The sequence below is a fragment of the Patagioenas fasciata genome, chromosome 18, assembly GCF_037038585.1.
Source record: "Patagioenas fasciata isolate bPatFas1 chromosome 18, bPatFas1.hap1, whole genome shotgun sequence".
Taxonomy (NCBI): Eukaryota; Metazoa; Chordata; class Aves; order Columbiformes; family Columbidae; genus Patagioenas; species Patagioenas fasciata.
The window spans coordinates 9138320-9161056 of record NC_092537.1 but is presented as its reverse complement, the minus strand read 5'-3'; the positions used below and the strand labels follow the sequence as shown (position 1 = coordinate 9161056).

Sequence of the window (22737 nt, the reverse complement as noted above, 5' to 3'; positions counted from 1 at the left end):
ACTATTCCCAGGGAACGGTCCCAAGGATCTAGAGCAGAATGAATCCAGGTGGACGAATACAAAGTGCTTAGTAGCAGAGGAGAAGGTGGGTCACCGATATTATTGTCAAAAGCCTCAGTCCCTCACAAAGTGGGACACAGAGGAGACAAACCACCCCCAGCAGCCGCTGCCTCGTCCCCTCTGCCAAATTTAGCCCAAATTTTGATGAAGCACATGCAGGGCACCTTCTGAACCACAAATTGGTGAGGTCTGCAGCTGGATATGAATAATGAAGATCATAGCACAGACTGAGATGTGTTTTAACCTCTCTCCCAATCCTTTCATAAGCTCCCAATCCACTTCTGATAGAGAGGATGTTTTGGAGTGACCTGAGCATCCTCAGCCTTAAGTCAGAACAAGACGTTTCTATTATGACTACGGGCAAGAGCCAAGGCTATTAATTGCCTCAAGACTAAGAAAACATGGGTAGAACATTGATACAGATATCAGGAGAATTTAGTGTAATAAACAGCTTGGAAGTAAAGGTAAACCTCACACTCCAGAGCTCAAACAAATCACTATTAGAAGCCAAGCTGAAATTACTGTGGTTACAGATAACCAAGTTTGTGTTTTCAGTAGGAATTTTACATCTTTGTCTGGCAGAATCAGCAGTTTGGGGAAGAATAATTGTTCAGGTTTCCCTGGACATTTCTCCTCAGAAATTTGGGGGATTACCTGTGTTCCTGGGTTTCCAGGATGCTGCATTGGAGCAGATGTGCAGCATTTCCAGCCAGGCTGATGACCAGCAAGGCATGTGCAAACCCAACAAACAGTATGTTTGTGGTAGGTCCAACACTTAGGCTAAGTGCTGGTCTTACCACAAGCATATGAGAGCGGTGCCGGCTGCACATCAGCCTCCAGAAAGGCTGGACATGAGCCCCACAGCTCACATCTGTCTAGGAAACCCTCCGCAAATGGGCAGCAGTGCTGAGTGTCGGCCATCAGATGTTGGGTTTGACAGCTCTGTTCCCGTATCTAAACTCTTCTCTGCACCCTTCACAAAGCGTTGCTTCATGGTACACAAGTACAGCAGTATGTCTGCCCCACTATATGGACTTTGTTTTCCACCTATACATAGCTACCTCCATGGTGAGACCGTCCTGCTGTCCTCTGCCTCCAAGAAGAATAGGCACTGCCAGCAAATAACCTCAGCAGATGGGTGCTACATAGGAGGAGGATACATAGATGGTGCTTCAGAGAGGGTGCTTCTTAGGAGTAGAAGCCCCCAAAACATGGTTCTTAGGTAGGATGAACTGCAGCCACTTCCAGCAAGCAGCAGGAGATGATAAAAACTTGGGATTTTCAGGGAAAAGTAAAGACATTTCACGGACCATGAGCAGGAGGAGACAACTCTGGACCCAGGGCAGGTTTCCCTCATTTGGGTTTTATAGTCCAATTCCAAACATCAAAAAGTAGTTCCTTGGAAGTAAGAAAAGACTCTGGAATCCCATCTCATAACATGGGGCCAAATTTCAAGCTGGCCAAAATCTCCATAAACCCAGCAAACTTACAACCAGCAAGTTATGTCCCATTCAGCCTCAAAATGAGAACCTCCTCCATATGTTTGCCCTCCAAGTCTTCACAACGAAGGAAAGCAAGAATTATCTGAATCATCCCCAGCCAACTGTATATTCATTATTTTCTGCATTTATTTCCAACTCCAGGATTAAGAAAATGACTCCAGTACTATGACATCCATACAATTAAATGTATCATTTTCCCATCAACTGCCTGGCTGTGCCAAGCTGGGCAGCTCGGATCCCGTCACCATATGGAACGCATGTCTGCCTGCACAAGGCTCAAACGTGACAACTAGAAATGGGCTGTGTTTTCCCCCCACCCCCATAAGCGACAAAGAACTCTGGAAGCATTTAGTGGGGCTGAGAGGACTTTGTTGTATTAGCAGAGCAAAGGGTATTTGTTTATCAGCCCTTTTAGCTGGGACTGAACCATTAACTTTAACTGATAGTCCTCATGGAAAGTGATATGGAGGCTTTTGCCCAAGTCTTCCTTCCCTAAGCAGGACCAATGGTCCTGCGGGACCCACAGCAGCTCCTTAGGGATCTCCCCCACCCTCAGTATCTCCCGTCAGCCACATCCTGGCAGAAAATGTTGCACAGAAAGAACCAAAACTTGAGAAATAATGGAATAGTCAGTCCCCATTTGGTTGAGCCTTTCCTAGACACTGTAAGAGGTGAGGTGAATCCTGATTCTTTTAAAGACCCATAAGAGCTCCGTTTCGAAGCAATATAATAGATAAGTCGCCAAAAACTACTTGAAGGTACCAGTCCTTGCTCCTTATTCTCCTTGCTAAAACAGATGTTCTCCACTAAAACAGCACCAAGAAGGCCTAGCTGCAAAGCAAGGGCTTGGCACAGTGCAAAAGAGCACAAAATGTCTCTTTGTTTCCCAGAATTCCTGCAGATCCTGCTTGTCTCGTGCCTGTTTTCCAGCAGAAAAGGGGACTCTGCTTTGCAGGACAGACCATGCTGCCGGGGCTGAGCATCGGCATTTGCTTTCACAGGCACGAACGTGACAGACAAATGAACCTGAGCTGCTCTGCTCTTGCTGAACCAGGTCTGACCTTCTCTTTTGCAACCTCCTGAGATGACCTTGATCCCATTCATGTTCCCGCTGCTGCTGAGGTTGGGTTACAGCCTTGCTTCTGGACTCTGGTTTAAGTCTCCTGTGAATAACAGTGTCAGATCTTCACAGAGCTATCTCAGGAATGTGGCCAGGCCGATCTCCATGCTTACTCAAGGTGACATTGATTCATTCTCCCTCTCACTGGCCAGATTACACTATGAGGACGTGCTTCATAACACCCTTGCTCATCCACCGCCATTGCCCAGCTCCCATCGCTGACCTCCACCGTTGTCAGCCCCCGCTCTGGGATTTAGGGTTTTCTCATTAGCAGAACATGCAACCAGAGGCACTCAGGGTTTGGGAACAGGCTGAGAGATAACATTTAGAGACCCATCAGAGGTCAGGTTTTGAACTGAGACCCTATCCCTACACACCAACCTTTTCACACTCACACACCAATGGAGAAACCGAGCATCCCTCCAGGGAAGGCAAAAGAGTTGGGGATGGGAGGACCATCCCCATTTTCAGAGCCCAAGATCCATCTGAAGGGGAGGAATTGCATCTTAAGAAGTTTGCAAGAAATTGCTTTCATATCCAAACCCCTCATATGGGACCACAGCCTATTACCTGCTCATGGCCTGGACCCACATCACCTCCCTGAGTATCTGTGCTCAAGGCAATGTTGGAAAAGAGACGTTTCTTCTTAACCGCAGAGGTAATCTCTTCATAATGTGTGGCTGAAAGGTGTTTAGGCAAAGGACTGGGGTTTGTGAAACACAGCCAGGTCTTTGTTTTATTCCAGGCTTCTGGGGAGAGCTTAAATAAAGGATTCAGCTTTGGAAAAAGAAAAAAAAAAGCAAGGAAAAAAAGGACAAACATCTGGAGTGCTGAACAAGGCCCTCTCCTCGGGCTGACCTAGTTACAGTGTTTTGAGAGAGCATCACAATCCTGTTCAACAGGAGGAACAAACAGCCGAAGGCTGAATTCAGCCCCGGAGCAAACCAACCCAGCTCTCGCCATGCGAGCTCTGCACGTTTCCTCCAGATCTCAATCTGGTCATGACCACTGAGAGCTGCAAACCTCCTGTCCAGCACAGAAGTGGAAGCCTGGAGCAAGCGTTCCTGCCCAAAGGATGCCAGGAGAGCCCAGATGCAGCATCCCGGTGCTGGTCCATGTGCCGGTGGCTGGAGGAGGGCAGCTCTGCCCAGCTCAGCCCTGTGGCTCCTTGTGCGGTTCCTGTGCATAAGCAATAGGGAGGACAAAACAAACAGGCTGTGCCTCTGCCAAGGGAAACAGCAGCCGCAGCAGCTCGACCTCCTCCCTGCTCCATGTGTGGCCCCAGAGACGCGAGTCTTGTGGCAGCGACGTGTCCCACCGCAGCCGTGCTCGAGAGCAAGACGCCAGGGCAGAGCCGTGCCCTGATCCCTCCTGCGTGCCCAGCGCTTGCTGTGGGTGTTCCTCACCACAGGGAAAGGAGGCTTTGCATAAAATTCACTACACACCCAGGTGGCCAAGAAGGCCACCAGCATCCTGGCTTGTACCAGCACTGGTGTGGCCAGCAGGACCAGGGCAGTGACTGACCCATGGACTGGGCACTGGGGAGGCCAAACCTCAAATCCTGGGGTCAGTTTTGGGCCCCTCACACCAAGAAATCCCTTGAGGTGCTGGAGCGAGTGGAGAAAAGGGAACAGAGCTGGTGAGGGTCTGGAGCACAAGTGTGATGGGAGCGGCTGAGGGACCTGGGGGGGTTCAGCTGGAGAACAGGAGCTGAGGGGAGACCTTCTGATCTCTGAACTGCCTGAAAGGAGCTTGGAGCCAGGGGGGGTCGGGCTCTGCTCCCCAGGAACAAGCACCAGGAGCAGAGGAAACGGCCTCAAGTTGCACCAGGGGAGGTTGAGGTTGGATCTGGGGAACAATTTCTTCCCCAAAGGGCTGTGGGGCATTGGAACAGGCTGCCCAGGGCAGTGCTGGAGTCACCATCCCTGGAGGGTTGGACAGACGGAGATGAGGTTCTCAGAGACATGGGGTAGTGCAAGGGTTGGGTTAATGGTTGAACCTGATGATCTCAACGATCTTTTCCAACCAAAATGATTCCATGATCCGTAGCAACTCACAGGTGGAAGGGAGAGCAAGACCAGCCACAAGAAGCTCCTGCCATTGCACAATCTCATGCTGGGGACAGGGGCTGCCGGGCTCCGCAAAAGGCTCTGCAAACCCAGGAGCATGTTGGTTTGACTCTTAGATTCAGTAAGGTTCATGCCTGGAGATATTTCTTGGTTTTTTTGCCTGGATGCTGACTGGAGGAAGCAGAGCAGTTAAAGCCTGTATCTGCAGGTGTGGGGACATGAATCTGAGATCTGAGCTCATGCCAAAGGCCACCTTCTTACAGCTTGGGTAGGGCAGCCTAAGGTAGAAGAACACAAAACCACCTACATTATATGGCACTGCTTAGGGAAATCAGCAATTCTAGCTCTCAACAAAACTCCTTTAGCATAGAGCAGGGAAACACACACAAAAAAAGGAAATTAACTGAAACTCTAGTTCACTGCCTCTATTCTCCCAAATGCTGACAAAGTGGCCCATCTTCAATGAAATAATTGCTGAAATGTCAGCACTTTTCCTCAAATCAAATCTATTTTTCAAGTTTAAAAAATAGGAAGTGGTGACCACAGGACTTTCGTTGCTGGTCCAAGTCCATCCACCAGCTGCCCTGGGAGAGCTGGGGCAAAGTGCGGGTTGCATTAGACATCGCCAAACAAAACTGCTGGGATTTCTTGATCTCAGCTTTATGTCTTTCAGCTTGCTATTAATAACCTTTTACCAAAACCTATTTCAATTTGAAAACACGCTATTTACTGTAAAAGATGTCGGCTTGAATGTTTCCTGAGATCTGGCTTTTGTTCGCGTGAGATCACACCTTGCTTCTAAAAGGCAACATTTCATAAAGCAAGTCGCCCAAGGTATTTTGGCTCAAAGCCTTCCAGTTGTGAACAGGAGGGTAACAAAGGCAACACAGAGGTGAGAGAAACAAAAAGGCTGTTTTGGAAACATGTGGGTTTAAATCAGTGTTTTGGCTGTTGTGCTGGTTCAGAGATGAGTTGTGCAGCTCTCGCCTGAAACAGAACAAACAGAAAAATCAGGGGAAATTATCTCTGATAAAAAGGAGTCAGAGGCTTGGATTTCTGAACTGAAAATTAAGTCAAAGAGAAGTCAAGGTGAAGCTGCTGGACTGTCAGGAAGGGGTCAAAGAGGTGAAAGCTGTTTAGTCACAGACAAAACAAGCCAAACATCTCTATCAGCGAGGCCTTGGAGAGATGCCGTGTACTGTAAACGCCACCTCCCAGGTCAGTGTCCTTCCATTCGTGACAAGGACAATTTGTACGGTTAATTTTGCTGCAAGGGATGTGCACTCTGGACCGACAAGAAACCCAGTGTTTGCTGTAGCAGCCTCCTCGATAAGAGCTGCCCTTGGAACAGTCCCATCGGCCACCCAAAAACAGGCGCCTCTCAGCCCCCCACAGCACCCTGGTAAGCAATTTATTTCCTATTAGATCTTAAGACAGTTCAGGATATGCCCGTACACTGCAGCATGTAGACATCATGCCAGAGCAGAGCCACATTCCTATTAATATCTTCACCCCCTTGTCCCCCCGAAAAAACCCTACTCAATTTCCTTCATTCTAAGCACAGAAAAGCCTGGTCTAGTAGAAGCAAAGGCTGAGGAGGAAAGGAGGACTGCTTTTCAGATCTGAACACTGAGATAGCTCAAGCTCCTTCAGACACCTGGGAAATGTCCAGACCTCTGGTAGATCTGATGCTGTTTGGGACTCGCTCTGCAGTGGGTCCCTAGAATATTGCAATTCTAAGCAAATAAAACTTTTTAAAAAAAAAAAAAAAAAAGCCCAGGTCCTTATTGCTCCAACACAAAACCTGATTCTTTTTGTTCTTACAAAACCTCATCAATGTAGATGAAAAATGTAAGTTTGGGAAAAAAATGTGTGCCCTGCTGGATAAGAATATGGTCTTGAGTTGCTCCAGGGGAGGTTCAGGTTGGATATCGGGAACAATTTCTTCCCCAAAGGGCTGTGGGGCATTGGAACAGGCTGCCCAGGGCAGTGCTGGAGTCACCATCCCTGGAGGGGTTGGACAGACAGATGAGGTTGTCAGGGACATGGGGCAGTGCTACGGGTGGGTTATGGTTGGACTCAATGATCTTGAGGGGCTTTTCCACACAAAATGATTCTGTGATTCCACGGTTTTACCACCTCTGAGCGTGGCATCCACCACCCCAACCCACCTGGGAATCCACGGCAACCCCAGGATGCTGAGAGCAAATGCCACCCACGAGCAGCTGTGCCAGGGGTACAGCCCCGGTTTCCTTTGAGGGTCACTGAGAACGGAAGGTCCTTGTTTGCTGGCGATGAACGGGCAGTTTGTCCTTGCTCAGCACAGAACGTGCCTCCTGCTGCCCCACGTCACGTGTGCGAGCAGGGGTGGCGCAGCCCGATAAAGACACCCTGTGCAGTCCAAACAAAGATAACGCTGGAGCCACCAGGTCAGAAAAATCTGGGTTTTTTTCCTTTCAGGGTGAGCCCCTGGAAAAGAAGAGCCAGACTCATTTCAGGCCAAGGGGGAAGCTGTAAAAAGAGCCTTTCTCCATGCCCACTGGGATGCTACGAGCTTATAGCATCTTCCCCCAAAACAAAACGCAGCAATGACTGGAAATGCATAGAACTGACTGTTCCGGGCGGCAGAGCACCCACTGCTCGGAAGTGAATTAGCGTGGATCAAAGGGAAAGCTCAAGCCTTGAACGATGCAAAAAACCAGTAAAGCAGTCCCGTGTTCCTCTCCACAGCCAGAACAGGTTGCACCAGGAGTCAGCTGGGAACTTTATACTCGACTTATTTTTTTTCTGATAGAAAATAACATTTCTACAAAGCTAAATTATGTCATGGGAAATGCCTTTTCCCCTCCGCCCCCAAACAAAATTGAATTTTTCATCCAGCAAATCATAAGTGAAACCTTTCCTTTTGGACTGGTTTAAGCCAAAAAGGAATGGTTCATTGTATCAGAATGACCTGAAACGTCCTATTTTAAAATGGATCTTTAAAAAAAATCCAGCTCCATTTCCCTGTTAGCATGTTACCTAATAGAAACTTCCTTCTTGCACATGCTCCTCTTTTCCACCTAGGATTAATCCTCCTGATAAACTCCTTCTCCCATCAAATCCCCCTCCCACCATGTACTGGGGAAGCTGTTCCACCCCACCAGACCCCCAGCACAGCAGATTTCTGGACAAACATCTCCACAGCAAAGCAGAAAACATGACCCACACTGACAGTCTCCTCCATCCTTTAACATTATCTTTTCAGCTATATCTAATGTTCCTTTCGGCTCCATTAATAATCTAAACAAATACTGGGGGCCTAATTAGCAGGCTAATTGGAGAGCACGGTCAGGCAAGAATCACAGCAAATGTTTCATCAGCAAGAACGAGCAAAGGAGAAACACTTGTGTGCACCAAAGGCCTTGTTTTATCACATTTATAGGCAAGTTCCCAGCCTTGGCTTAAAGCAGAATTTGACCATAAGGAGAAATAGCCAGGCTGAGGAGCACCTAACCCTTTTTTTAACATACATTTTATGCATCTATACATACATTAATTTCACATCCCACCCATTATTTAAAACAACTTTCCGAGCAGCTTTCCAATTTCTATGACATTGGGAGGGCGCGCTAATTTTTGTAAGAGTTTCCAGAACTTTCAGTTATGTCATGGATGTGTCACACAAATGTGTAGCGCAGGAAATAGCTGAATTTCAACACCTAAAATTAAAAATTTTCCAGGGTAACATTCCCTTAGCAGCCTGAAGGAAAACATCCTCCTGTTTCCCCCCTCAAGGTGAGAAATCCCACCAGAGACCACAAGGTCCTTACAGCACAGCCCATGCCCACATGCACACACCCCCATCTCAGTGAGAACTAATTAAACCCCAGTTTCTCTGCCTGGCAGTTTGTAATTATTACTATTCTGCAGAGGTGTTTGAGCCTTTATTAATACCTGAGCCTGCTCAAAAACCAGAATTTCTGTTTTGCTGCCTCGTTCGGTCAGTTCATCCCCAAATTGCACCCGCACAGGTAATAACGCTGCTGCATTGTGTCCTCCTGGAGCCAAGTGTCCTGCCCAGCACAGCCGAGGCACAGACCATTTGTGATGGCACCAAATATTCCTATAATTCTATATCCAGGGGTGGTTTTCCAGCAGTAAACATAAACCCCTTGAACTAAAAATATTCCATTTGAGAAGCGAAATATTATACTAAAGCCCGAGCGGAAGACAATGGTGTGTTTTTCCTGATGGGAATTTTTTAATCAAAGCTCTGATTTTGTAATGAGTATGTTTTTTCTACCGAAACCCCTTCAGCGGCATAATCCTTGGCAAGCTGTGCTGCTGGCTATCATATCAAGGCCACGTTTGACTGATTTTTAAAGACGCCACAGCCTCGGGAACACCACATGGCATTCACAGCACCGCGTGCGCTGCGGGCCTGCGGAAAGGCTGACAAGCACGTGTGAACCTGGTGTGAAAATCCATCGCTTTATTAAATGTAAGTGCTCTGCCAACCCGTGTTCGCTCCTGCTCAGAGATACGTGTGAGTGGCAATGGACATGCTCGGGGGCTTAAAGGATAATAGACATAAATAGCACAAGACATCTTCATTGCACGGTCAAGCATATGCCAGCAAAAAATAGATATATTTTATAAACAAAAGGCATGTTTTTTGCACAAAAAGAGCCTCCGTGTTGCACAGTGCAGGTGTTCATAGGTTTGCAGCTCCCCTGGATCGTTTTTGGCTTTGAGCTGGGCAGTGTCGTCTCAGTGAGACGCAGAAACACGGAGGTGGTTTGACAGCCCCTTCTGCTGCTCATTGAACTCCAGCTCCTGCGCTCCGGGCTGTGCCCGTGCCCGCTCCCAGGTGAGATTTCTGCTGATCCTCTCGTTTACAAACGCAGCAAAGCCGGCTGATTTTACCGTGTCTGCCTCTCATCCCTGGGCTTGGGAAGCTGAGAACTGCCCGGCTGTAAATACTGATTTGTCTTGTGACATTCTCCAGCCCTTTCTAAATAAATCCCCTTTCTGCCCTAGGAGATGTTTCCCTCTCCCACATTAGGAGACACGGCAAGTTTTCTTTCGCAAAGCAGGAGCCCTTTCCAGCACATCACAGCTCTGCATTTTTGCTTGGGCTCTCGGGGGCGATGACAGTCCTTTGGTGGCTTCCATCCCTGTTCCCACACAAACCATTTGTTCTGCAGTGCCTGGTGGTGCTGTGGATTTTCAGTGTTTGTTCTGGATGGTATTAGCTGGGCAGGACACCATGAAAAGAGACAGATGCCTTGGTTTAAAAGAAAAGAGAAAAAGAAAAATCAGCATCCAAACAAAGGTTTTAGCTTTGCCCAGCAACATTCTCAGTCCATGCAGGGGGGACCACTCCAGGCTTCAGGCTAAATGATGCAAACAGACCAAGAAGGAATATAACCTAGGAACCCGCTAAATTCTCTACAGAAGGTAGCAAGTTGGAGCGTTCCTCCCAGCTGCAAAGCTCAACCCCTTTGTCTTTGAGCGCATCGACTGCTTTGCTCAGTCCTGCAGTCACTCCGCATGCGATTTAGCTGTGCTGGTCCTTCTGCCACCGAGCCCCAGGAGCAATTAAAGAGTAACCGGGGTTGACAGATGTTAGTACCGTGCAACCCAGCCCTGGCAACGGCAACACGGGCAGATGTGGAGGTGGGAGCTCTCATCTGCAGAGGTCAGAGAGCTGGTGAGCTGAAGGAGAGGACAGATAGGACAAGAGGTGATGGTTTTAAACTAAAGGAGGGAGATTCAGGCTGGACATGAGGAAGAAATTGTTGGCCCTGAGGGTGGTGAGAGCCTGGCCCAGGTTGGCCAGAGAGGTGGTGGATGAACCATCCCTGGAGACATCCCAGGCCAGGCTGGATGGGGCTCTGAGCAACCTGAGCTGGTGAAGATGTCCCTGCTCATGGCAGGGGTGGCACTGGGGGAGCTGGGAAGGTCCCTCCCAACCAAACTGTCCTGTGATTGTATGAAAAAGTCCCTTGTCTCTGCCCCAGCCACACAGGTTTGGTGGATGATCCCACAGGCAGCACAGACACAACCAGTTCATTAAATCACCCAGACACTGCTGTTGTGCTCCCCATCAGCACAGGCACCGATCCCTCCACCAAAGCAAAGCCAGCAAAGGCTTTGTCTCATATCAGATAGTAAGTTTTAATTAAAAATGCCCAATCCCTGTAGTTAATGAACAGTCTCTGAATCCCTTTTTGCATCACTTTGAGTTTGAATTTAATCTGAATGCATAGTTTACACCACGGCTTCTAACAAGAGCAAACTTGACTTGGTGTAACCTTAACTTCTCCTTTCCTACCCCTGAGGCTTTCACATGCCAGGAATTGGGTCTGGAGCAAATCCTCAGCACAAAAGCGGCCATGAGTTTATCTGTATTTCCTGCAACTGACTTTGTTGATCTCTAGTTTTTTTTTTTTTTCTGATTTCCTGTATATATTAAATATGCAGCATCTCTTGGGATTGTGTAAATATCACCCAAGAAGCAGAACTGTGCAATGGCAATAACTTTCAGAACAAACATGTTTGTCACCCACTTCTCAGCCATTCAATGGCCTTGAGATGCCATTAACCCCTTTGCTTTCCTCCAAAATGTTTGTCATTTAGAGCTGGGCATGAGGAGGTGAACCAGGAGGCAACAATTCTGCTGGCAGGGAAGGCTCCCACAGATGCCTGGGCAGCAAAACCCTCTGGGGAACAAGTCCACCAAAGGGCTTTGAGAAGTGTCCTTGTGCTCACAAGCCAGCCCTTGTGTGATTTCTGCCACAGGTTTACACCAGCTCTGATTTACTCTGAGCTGGAGGTGACACTGGCCCACCAAGTTGTCACCAAGAGCCCAGCAGAGCGCGGGGATCCGGAGAGGTGCCAAGAGTCTTGCAAAGAGGCTTTTGGGAACACCGAAGCTGTTGAGATCTCAGCTGCCTTCCTTGTGCAGGCACTTCTGGAAATCCCCCTTAGTGTTTAATTAGTGCATGATGAACTACACGCCGGCGCTCAGCAAGTGGGAAATTGGTGGCTTATGAAGATCCCCAGGTAAAACCTCAGCACAAAAAGTCACTCCCCGGTCAGCATAACCCTGTGCCATCTGCATTTAGGGTTTTAGCATTCAAGGTGCCAAGTCTGAACATGTAAAGAGAGAGGAAAGCACGAGCATCGGGGCGGCGAGGTCTCTGGGCTCCGCACAGCTCCAGCACCTCAGCTCCAGGATGGATTCGCAAAGCAGACCCTGGTTTGGCTCAGTTTAAACCCAAATCTCCCCCGTTTAACAGGTTCAGTGTCCAGCAGGACACCTGATGGCCACAGCAAGCCCTGAAGGCGCAGGCACAAAGCACCATCACATCAGACAAACATAATTCCCAGCACCCAGGTTACACTTACAAACAGCTGATTCGCAATGGAGGAGTGAGAAATTGAGCCACCAAACCTTCTACCTCCCCTCCCAGCAGCAAATCCCTGTGTCTGGTGGAGGACAGGGCCAGCGGGTCCCTCCGCACGGTGCAGCCGGGGGGGGCACACACACTGTTACTCTCAGTAATAAGATGCCTGTCAACATATAAACCAATTAGGTGCAGCTTTTGTGTTCATAATAAGGCTGGGCAAAATGCTTTCTATGAGCAAGTGCTTTCAAGTGAAAAACAGCTTCTGGAAGGATCTGGCAATTTGCACATGAGGTTTCAGTTTGCTCAGGGTTTGTTTTTTTCTTTAATTCAAGTAATGAAAATTCTCACATTGTTTCAAACCAAGAAACTGTGTCTCGGTTTTCAACAATCCTTCGCTCACGCACACATACTCAGTTGCTTTTATTTTTGCTCCTTTTTTTATTTGATCACAGGAGAAAGATGAAAAAAGAGGAAGAAAAGTAAAACCACGTTTGAGAAACCAGAAAAATTATTTTCTTCATTTTAATCATAGGAATGTATTTCAAACCAATGTTTAGGTGTGTTTCCTTGTACTATTATACAAAGCAGAATTCATGTTTTGGGGTGGGAAGTGTTAATCATTCTAGTTTCAGTTTTCGAATCGCCAGCTAACCACTGGCATCACAGCCTGGCTTTTACCTTAGAGATAAAGCCTGGGTTCTGAGTAAACCAGGGATGAGGAGATGTAGACACCCTGAGACTACAGACACCTCCAAACTGGTTTTGTCCCAGGTGGAAAAGCCAAAGAACAGAAAATGAGTCCTATATATCACATAACTTTTCAAAGCACAACACAAACAACTCCTGTTTTGGCGAAGTGGAGGCATCAGCCAAGTTTTGCATTTGGGCTTCAAGCACAGAGTACTATAGTGAGGCTCTGTGATTTATATTAATAAAAAAGCAAATATGTTTCCTGAAATAAGGACCCAGAAGTGCTGGCTCAGCTCCCCTCTCCAGGTATGGAAAGGTCCCGGAGAGCAACTTCAGCCTCGTTACAGCTGTGCAGCTGCCAGGGCTAATTGTTATTTGTTACGGATAACATGAGAATTACAAATATTAAGAGTCGTTATCATCTCCCTCTAGTGGTTACTCGGCTCCCCAGACCCAAACACGGGATCTGCGCTGCAAAGAGAACTGCGGATAGAGAGGAGGAGCCGCAGAGGAAGTTTGAACCAAGATGCTGGTACAGAGCCCTGTTTGCACAGCTCGGAGGTTAAATACTCCCCACATCTCCATCTGGCTGGTGAAGCACTGGAACTCTCCTCTTCCCCAAGATGCTGCAGGTGGCCCTAAACCATCGTGCAGCATCTTGAAATAACGACTGAGTGTAATTCACTGACAGCAGAGTATATTGGAGCCGTCTGCACCGTGTTACAGAGAAGTCAGTGACATTGCTGGTGTTGGAACCTGGACCTTTCCAGCCTGGCCGAATACCCACGGGTGTTGGGGCAACGAAAGGGAGACAGGAATGGGGTGGAAGATCAGATGTCAGGGACCACAGGAGAGTTATTTTGTAACCAAAGGCAAAACAGAATCATTAAATCATTTCAGTTGGAAGAGACCCTCAGGATCATCGAGTCCAACCATAACCTAACAGAGCTCTGGCACTCACCCATGTCCCTAAGAACACCCTGGCACCTGCAATCCCCTTTCAATAGAGAAGTTGCAAAGACAGCTTTACTATGCAAGGCTGTTTTGGTTTAGAGATGGAGCAGTATAAGGAGGGAACTGGCAGCAGCGCCTTGCACCAGGACCCAGCCTCACATGTTCCCTGCAGGGCGATGCTGAGCACCTGGTGGCCTCAGCGTGTTTTGCTCCTGGGTCCCCCACCTGTTACAGCTGAAGGGGTTTTGTTCCACCTTCCAGAAAGAAAGAAACTGGGGGGAGGGAGATGTGAAACCTACCCAGATGTTTAAAGGAAAGGAAAACCCTCCCGTCACAAGCAATAGCAACATGTGCAAAAGCAATTTCCAGAAACAAGTGGAATCCAGTTCCCTTTTTATACAACGACAGCGAGGAGATAGAATAGCAGTAGTGCAGGGAAGGAAGAAGAGACCGAGGACTTGGGACTCACACTTGATTTTTGGAGCCAGATAAATCTTTGGGTGGAAAGTGCTGATAGTCCTGCAGCTTGTTCTGCAAACAGCCCAGTGCCTGCAGCCTTTGGCTCCCATGGCAGGAGGAGCCTGATGAGCATCACTCAGGCTGCAGACTCAAAATATCTGCACAGGACCAACGAAGCACAATCAGACACAGCGAGTCTTGCTCAGACTGATCTCAGCAAGATTTTGCAGTTTTGCATGAAGAAAGAGCAAGTGGAGGAGACTCAGAGCAATATGTACCTATGGATGTGAACAAATAGATTTCAGTTTAAAAAAGAAAAAAGGATGAGGAAAGGTCTGTACAGCAGGAATGACCTGGGAAATGCCCAAGGGCTGCTTTGAAATCCAAAGTGTTGTGTTTTGAAATGGACACAGACCTCGGCGGGAAGTGGGGGAGCAGACAGTAATGGTTTAATAGACTGTGGAATGGCTATAAAAAAAAAATGGGGGGGGGGGGAAGAAAAAGCAGATGGCAGTCCCTTCGCAGGAGCCATAAAATTTCATGGTGTATTTTCTATCCATGGCTTCACTGTAATTCAAGCCTTGGGGGCCAACTTGCTCTGGCAGTGGTTACTGAGGGGCCTGGGAGGGCAGTGGTAACAAAGGGTGGACACTTCTTGGGCCCGCTGACCAAATGCTCCCTCCTGGGCTGGAACAGGAAATGAAAAGCAAATTATTTCAGAAAAAACACCGAGGAGACTTTGCAAACGCAGCCTCAGAGCAGCAGGTCGGAGCTGCAGAAACACAACTGGGAAAAACCAAAAAGGTGCTAGAAAATAGAAGTGGAAAAGGAGGCTCTTTGCATGTGCAGACAGGAAGGAGAGCTCAGAGGAGATGGAGTGCCCCTCGACACAGCCCTCAACTTGCATGAAAGCGTATTTTCATTTCCAAAGCTGTGTCCTGCCTGGACCGATTGGGAAGGACACACAGCCGAGCCAGGGCTGTACCTGTCTTACACGTAAACCTCTTAAATCTCCACGTTTTGCTGGTGACCATGCTTAAACCACCCTGTGATCCAGGTACCTGTCTTTAAATTTGATCTAAACAAAATCTGACTCAAGATCACATCTATATTTGACTTTGGCTTATTACCATATAAGATTTGAACCAAGATCTCATACATGAATGCAAATAAAACAGACTATCAATGTTAACATGGACTTTTTTTGTTCCATCTCCAGTTATTAGCATCATCCTGCACTTCAGAGTTTGGGCCAGTTCGGGTGGTTTCAAGTCTGTTCGCCTGTTACCAAGGTCCACCCTTGGTCCCATTGCTTTTGTTGTCTGACACCCTGTAACACGCTCTATGCAAAGCCAGCACCCAGCAATTAACCTGGCCCCGCATCGCTTACTTTTCACCTCTTGCAGGTACAGGGGAGCATCACAAACCCAGAAATGCAACACACCTGCTACTCCATCCTCTCCTGCCCAGCACGCGGTCACTTGGGATGTGAATACAGCACAAGAGATTTAATCTTATTCTGCCCATGTTATATAAATAAAACAGAGCAATTACTATGCTGGAAGAAAAGAAGGGAGGAACTGTTTTAATTTGATCTATCTTGAAAATGTATTTTGACACTGCAGTTCAAAGATTAAGCATTCTACACCCATTAGAGATAAAAAGCAATAATTAGAAATGAAGGCAATGAAAACTCAATTTTTCTTCCACCTGTTTCCCACTGGAACAATTGCTGTGTGGAGCATAAGGAGAGAAGGGAGAAAAAAAGCCTTATGAAGCTGTGTGTTTCAGTTCCGGTTATTCTAATTATTCCAAGATCAGTCTCTAATATCAAAACAACTTGGGAGATGAAAATATTTTCTCAAGTATCAGGGGCTGCAAGAGGCCAGTGTTACACAAACCTGGGGTAGAAGAAGGAGTTAAGATCTTAGAGCTGGAGATGCTGGCAGTGGAGTCGGCCAGGACCGGGCTCAGCACTGGCCATAGGTGCATCCTAAACACACATACATATCTGCAGAATCCACGACAGACCCAAAGAATCAGTGTAAAAACAAAATAACGGAATAAAAATAATGATTTTGGTGATAACAAAGCTGGGAGCAGGGAGAAAGACCTTGAGCCCTCAGCCTGCATGAGGCATTAAAGCAGCTGGAGACGTGGTGAGTAAAGGAAACTTGTTCTTTCTGTTACATGTCCTGCTTCCCAAAGCACGCAGAGCCTAAAATTGGGCAGCAGGAAAAAAGAAAAAGGCTTTTCTTATCTTTTTGCTGGTGGCACAGGATGAAATGACCCATTTTCTCACTAAGGCACAGAGCAGAAGGAAGGGGGAGAAGTGGAAGGAGGTTTCCTCTCTCCGTGCATCACTGAGATCCCTTTATTGCTGAAGAACCGAACCCAGAGATGCTGTTGCTCAGTAAATCGCTTATTTCAGCTCTTTCTTTAGAAAGATCTTGCAGATGCACATGATTCACAGGGCACCAAAGGTCTGGGTTTGCCATTTCTGAGCTATCAGGGTCTGTAGGAAAGGGACGGGTGGGATTTTCATTGCCGGGAGGCAGCACCATCCTGCCTGACTGCGCTTCTGGAGCAGTTTCTGCAGTGGCACCATTTCCCACTAACGAGCAATTCCTCAGGAAGGTTAAAGAAAAGTCAAGGTTTTCACTGGGGACTCAGGCCGCTTAATTGGTCTTTTCTGACAAACGCAGTAATATTTGCGGAAAGGCCGGGCAGATAAAGGCAAAAGTAAACAAGGGCAGCAGCGTCCGTGTGAAACAAATCCATGTGCGGCTGGAAAACTGCCACTGCCAAAAAGGGGATGCTCCACCTCATCCCACTCGCTGTAGTTTGCACTTGGGGGTAAGTAAGTTACTACTTGCTGTTATTCAATAATTAATGCAGGATTTCCAGCCTGGTCACGTATTGCAAATAGTGCCTGGGTGCTCCTTGGCCAGGCAAGGTGGGGCTGATCTGTGCAGCCCCGTTTGGATGGGCAGGAGTGGAAATTAGCTAAGAGAATATGTTTTTCCTTTATACTCGGATTTGATAAAAATAATAAAAAGCATTGAAAATATCTCCCGGAAAACAAAGCAAGTGTATTCCTCAAATTATATATTTCTTCCCTGCAGCGTTGTGTCCACCCCCCCGCCCCGTTTTGTCTGTTTCCTACTTCACCTTCTTGAAGGAAGGAAATTTTCCACCAAAAAGTGGAAAGCAAAGTGTGGCTATTATCAGAAATGTTCAGTAAAAGATGAGGAAGCAGAAAAGCTGGTGACAGATCAGACGGCATCGCCCTGTCCCCAGCTTTAGTGACCTTTGCCCTGTTGTCACCAGCATTTTAGTGCAATCCCAGCTCTTTCCGGGACACCTCTCCCTGGCAACACCCCAGAACAGCCCTGCGCTCCATGGGACGCTCCTCTGACACGGGGGACCCAGGAAGATGAAACGCGAAATGTTCAAAACAGACCAAAGGAAGCATTTCTAATGCGAGTAATTATCCTGTGGCGCTTCCTGCCATGCGATACAAGAGAAGCAAATAATGCAGAATAATTCCTCAAAGACTCGGTTACCGAGTTGAATAACAGCATCAGCTGCAGTTTCACCGCCTAGGTCTGGTATTATGAAGGCTCCTGGTCCTTGTGCTTCAAACTAATCCCCCGCTGGGATTAGAAAAGCAAACAATATCTCAGTATCAGTGACACTCACAACTTCAGGTAATAAGGAGGGCTCAGGCGTTGCTGTTGGAGGCGGCTGGTGGAGGAGATAAAACATCATTTTTGCTTACATCTTTTCCCATGAACTGGTTTATTTTGCCCATACTGTTTTTCCTAGAGTGCAGAGGAAGCCTTTCTCCAATGGTGATGCCTCTGCTTTGCTTAAAACCAACTGCTTAAAAAATAGAAAGCACCCTCAAAACGTAAGGAGCTTGCATTTTTCTGAACAAGCCGCCACCTCTGGCTGCGGGAAGAGCCCAAATCACGCTTGTCATCCGCCAGCACGTTCAGGTGGCTTCACCTCACAGCTTTTTGGGTGAACTCCTCTGTCCCAGCCCGTGGTTGAAGACCCAGCCGTCCCCGTTCACCATCGCACCGTGTCCTGAGCTCAGGGAGCCGCGGGTTCCACGCTCAGGTGGGCCCATCAGCTCCTCTGGCAGCAGGTGCCGGGGCCACCGTTGTTTGATGTCATTAAGAAGCAGCTATTTCATGTCCTTACACAATAACCTGGATGCTGCTACATGAGTAAACTCTGAAGTTACACATTAGGTCGTAACATTTCAGGACCTATTAGGAACAAAAGTGCCTTTGTGAACGTGCGGGTTACTGAATAACCTTCTCCGTTCCCATAAAAAGCAGCAAGCAGGATTGAGCTTTTTTTCTTCTTTTTCAACAAGATCCGGTTCATACACAAGTCAGGATCTTGAGCCTCCTTTTGGTGTCTCCGCAGCTTGCTCGCCTTGCTCTCAGCCATCCTCAGAGCAGATTTTTGGTAGGACTGAGCCCTGCAACAGCTTTTGGATCCCAAGACAAAGGGGTTTGAAATCTTGCTGTGTAGGGCAGGAGCACTATTACCACTGAAACAGCCAAGCCCACCCATCTTTAATGAATTACACCTGCTCGATGCTGCCCTGGGGGCTAATGGGAAAACAAGTCAAGGGTTTTTTGGGGAAAAAAACACAAAAAACCACACAAAAAACCCCACCACCCTATGGGGAGAGAGGGAGGGAAGGAGGGAGAAAATACAGTCCATGTGTACGTGTAGTTATGCTGCAGCTCATCTACTGGTATGAGATACCCTAGTTAACAACCCCGAGGTCAACACTTGACCTTCTTCCAGCCCACGGCGGTTGGACAGATTCGATGATCCAGGTGACATGGGGGCACTGGGCAGCTGTTGACTGGCCAGCAGCAAGGTGGGAGGTGTACATAACCTCTTAGCCCTCTCCTGCCCTCTGCCAGCCACCGAGTTCATCACTGTTTCAGGGCTTGACATGTCTATTTGTCACAGGAACATTTCTCAATCACCTGCAGCCCCACTGGAGAGGAGCCAAAGCTGCTGTAAGTACCAGACTCTGGACCCTGCCCAGCCTTCACCGACCACATCCGAACGCTCAAAAGCTGCTCGTTTTCCTGCTGCTTTCCCATCTGCCATCTCCTCCAGGCTGCCTCCTACCCAGTTTTCTCTATCTCTGCGATAGCCGTATTTTTTATGGATTAGCCATAATGGAGACACCGGTGTGCACCAAGCACTGGAACCCTCTGCCCCATTATTGCTCCAGTTGCACATTTTCTGTAGCACTTTCTAATGCAAACCCAGGCTGTGCCTTAAAATCGAATGTAACAGGGAGCCCTGGAACTGGCAGGACCTACCTGAGCTCAAGTTCTATCTCCCCGAAATCACTGCTCGGGGATACTGAAATGACACATGGCTCCCTGCTCTGGTGCTGAGCCGAACTCTTATCATTTTATCAACAAGCCCTTTGGGTCATCTCCCAATTTCCTGCTGGAAACCTCCCCTGCACAAAGCCGTGGGAACTCCAAAGCAACAGCTCTGGGTTTTTTGACCTTTGTTTCTTCTTCTGAGCCGAAGAGAGCGATTGTCTCATAACCAGACTTCCCAGACCTTGCATTGATGTCGATAAGCATTAATGTTTCTGTAACTCTAATTAAGTTACTTGCATTTAAACCGGCCGGTATTTCCCACCATCTGCGATGGGGATGGTACTTCTGCCACCAAAGACACCCAAAAATCACAGCAGAGACAGGAGCGAAGTCAGCACAAGAGCTCACATGTCACAATTCCCAAACTAGCACCCTAACCACGGGATAATGCACTTAAAAGCACATCTATAAATAAAACTTGGGCCTTTTATAAACCCAATTAGAATACACTGGCAAATTATTCGAGGAGGCTGGCAGACATACTTTACTTCAGGTGTCAGCCACAGGAGAGTGTTATGGGTTTCGCCTTACAGGGGATGCATTGTGACTTTGAGTTATATTGCACTTAGCCTGCAAGTGAAACAATAACAGCTTGGTCTATGGAGATAACACCCCAGATCAGCTCCCTACAATAAATTAGTGAAACATTCCACTCCCCGGCACTGCAGTCTCACACCTCTAAATATCAACACAAACTCCAAGGGTTTGATGGAAAAAATGGTGTTAAGTCTCATGGCGTTTGAGGAATTTCCCAATATGCACTAAATTAACTTTCTGGCTGCACTAAACAGAATGGTAGAAAACAGCCCCATCTGAGACAGATGCAAGACGAGAGATCCAAGCAGCTGTTTTGCACATGAAATCAGATTGAGATTAACACTTGCCCTTGGAGTTTTCACTCTGGGTGTAAAATATAGCTTCAGGGTCCCCTCTGTTTAAAAATGCCTCGAGTTTCTTCATTGCACTAGGATGAATTAGGAATTTGAGATCTGCAGGCCATGTAAAGTCAAAGAATGAAAGTGCTTCTCCGTAAGCAAAACCATTGACTTATATTCATTCCTTTTGTTTCCTTTAGCTTGGTGTTTTAAGGATTTGGCCCAAATAATGGAAGTTCAGTTAATCAATTCAGCTGGAGGAAACCACTCATTACTGCACTTCACAGCTGCAGGAGGACCAAGGCAGACACAAAACATCATTAAGGATAGAGGTAAAGTTTTATACAAAGAAGTGATATCTATTAGTGGGGTAAACAGGTGGAAGAAAGCAGGAAGGCTTTAATGGATGCAACCTAGTGAAGACTTGTGCAACGGAGAGCTCAACCATGTTTTTTTTCTTATTTGTTGGTATTTAAATACATTCAAAATCCTGGAGGAAAGACAGAACAGTCGAGGTGCTGACCAGCCTGGATAAAATCGATCAGGATCCCCTGGATACTGGGCTCTTTTTTCCCCTTCCCTGCTTAAATGCACCACGGCCCAGCAGCACATCCCGGAGGATTCATCTCATTTAGGCCACTGGGCAGATAACATGAGTTTGTTTTCGGAAAGGCAAAGCAATCTGTCCATAAGGATTTCTCACGCTTCATATGCCAGCCCTGGCCAGGGAAATACAACATTAACTACATCAAAAGAAATTGTTGAATGAATAAATTATAAAAGCATTCAGGGTACCTATCTGGGGTATTATTTTACACGCTGGTGCCGAGTAGGTTAAAGGAGCATGTTTTGCTGTTATTGCATTCCCAGCTCTGTTTGCGAGGACTCGGCATGGCTGTGAAAGTGAGACGATGGACACGAGCTCCCCGCCGGCACAGCAGGACCAGGCGCAGGTTTTGCTCGTGTCACCTCGCCTCTGAGCGTTACCCTGCAGGGAAGGGCGGCACAAACGCTGATCTTCCTCAGCACGAGAGGAAGAAGAGCCTTCCAGACAAAGATAAACACAAGCCCATCGAAACAAGTCCTCAAATTGCAGCTGCATGGACCCACCCTGTCTCCTAAGCCCTGTCCTCCTCCTCCCGGTACAATCTTAACATCTTGCTCAACCAGCATCCAGCGCCCGGAGACACGCAGCTCTTTACATACACAAAGCTGCTGGAGCACTTACGTACAATTCCACCTCGAAGGATTTCAAAGAGCTTTGCAAATATTAGACAATTAAGCCTCACAACCCTTGTGTGGATAGGCTTGAATATTTTTCATCACAGTTTCTCAGGCATGGAAAGGGAGGCTGAGAGTCATTAAGTGATTTATCTAATATCACAGAGAAATCCTACAAGAGAATTGGGATTATCACCCAGATCTCTGGATTACCAGCCTTTTTATATGTAATTTATTCCTGATCAAAACCATACAAGTCCACTTCAGGGCTTTGCTCATGGGAAGATTTCTAACCATGCAGCATTTTTACAGTTGCATTTTTTTCTAACAGGGAACAAATAAAGTATTAAAAAAGGAACTAAGTACCATTTCAACCAGCAAGCATATACAAAGTTTGCAGCTTTGGGCTAAGAACAGTCATTGATGGATTTCCAAATCGAAGTTTCCTAAATCATACAGGGAGGAGCACCCAAAAGTTCAGGTGCTAATCCCAGAATCGCCTCCTTTGCAGGCGCCCAACTCCATTCACAGAACAGCCGGGTGAAACCCCGACTCCATAAAAGTTACGGGATTTCTGCCATTCCCAGGGTCTCAATCGAGGTGGTTACTGGGTGAATGCTGTTGCCTTTGGCATGATAGACCTCCCTGGGTCACTGTAAATTATTACAAAATTGTATTAATTTTGGCTTTTTACCCAAAGAAATAAAAGCCTGCTTGGGACTAAAACTACCCGCACATAGATGGGCTGCGAGCTTCAACCAAGGGTGAAAAAATAGTCAGCTCAGAGCCAGAGGCAAAACCAGGGATCTGCTGCTGCCGCGCATCGAATTCAGACTTCTCATCACAAAAGATTTTAATTTGGCCCCTGCTGTACAACCACAGTCCCTGTTAGGCCCATCTCCCCAGGCAAGGCAGTAAATTACGTGTCCCTGCATCTGGCCCCTCCGCTCTCCTG

General features: G+C 47.4%; 1 long non-coding RNA gene across 3 annotated transcripts; it reads left to right on the top strand.

Moving 5' to 3' along the window:
* The first annotated feature begins 17020 nt into the window (after nt 1-17020).
* Nucleotides 17021-22508, top strand: LOC139829365 (uncharacterized). 3 transcript variants are annotated; one of them, XR_011741823.1, is made up of 4 exons: nt 17021-17107; nt 19253-19302; nt 20762-20893; nt 21432-22508. It is a non-coding gene; the product is annotated as an uncharacterized lncRNA (long non-coding RNA). The 3 variants fall into 3 exon arrangements; XR_011741822.1 differs by lacking the exon at nt 19253-19302 and having other exon boundaries at nt 17039-17107; XR_011741821.1 differs by lacking the exon at nt 17021-17107 and having other exon boundaries at nt 19209-19302.
* The last annotated feature ends 229 nt before the right edge of the window (nt 22509-22737 follow it).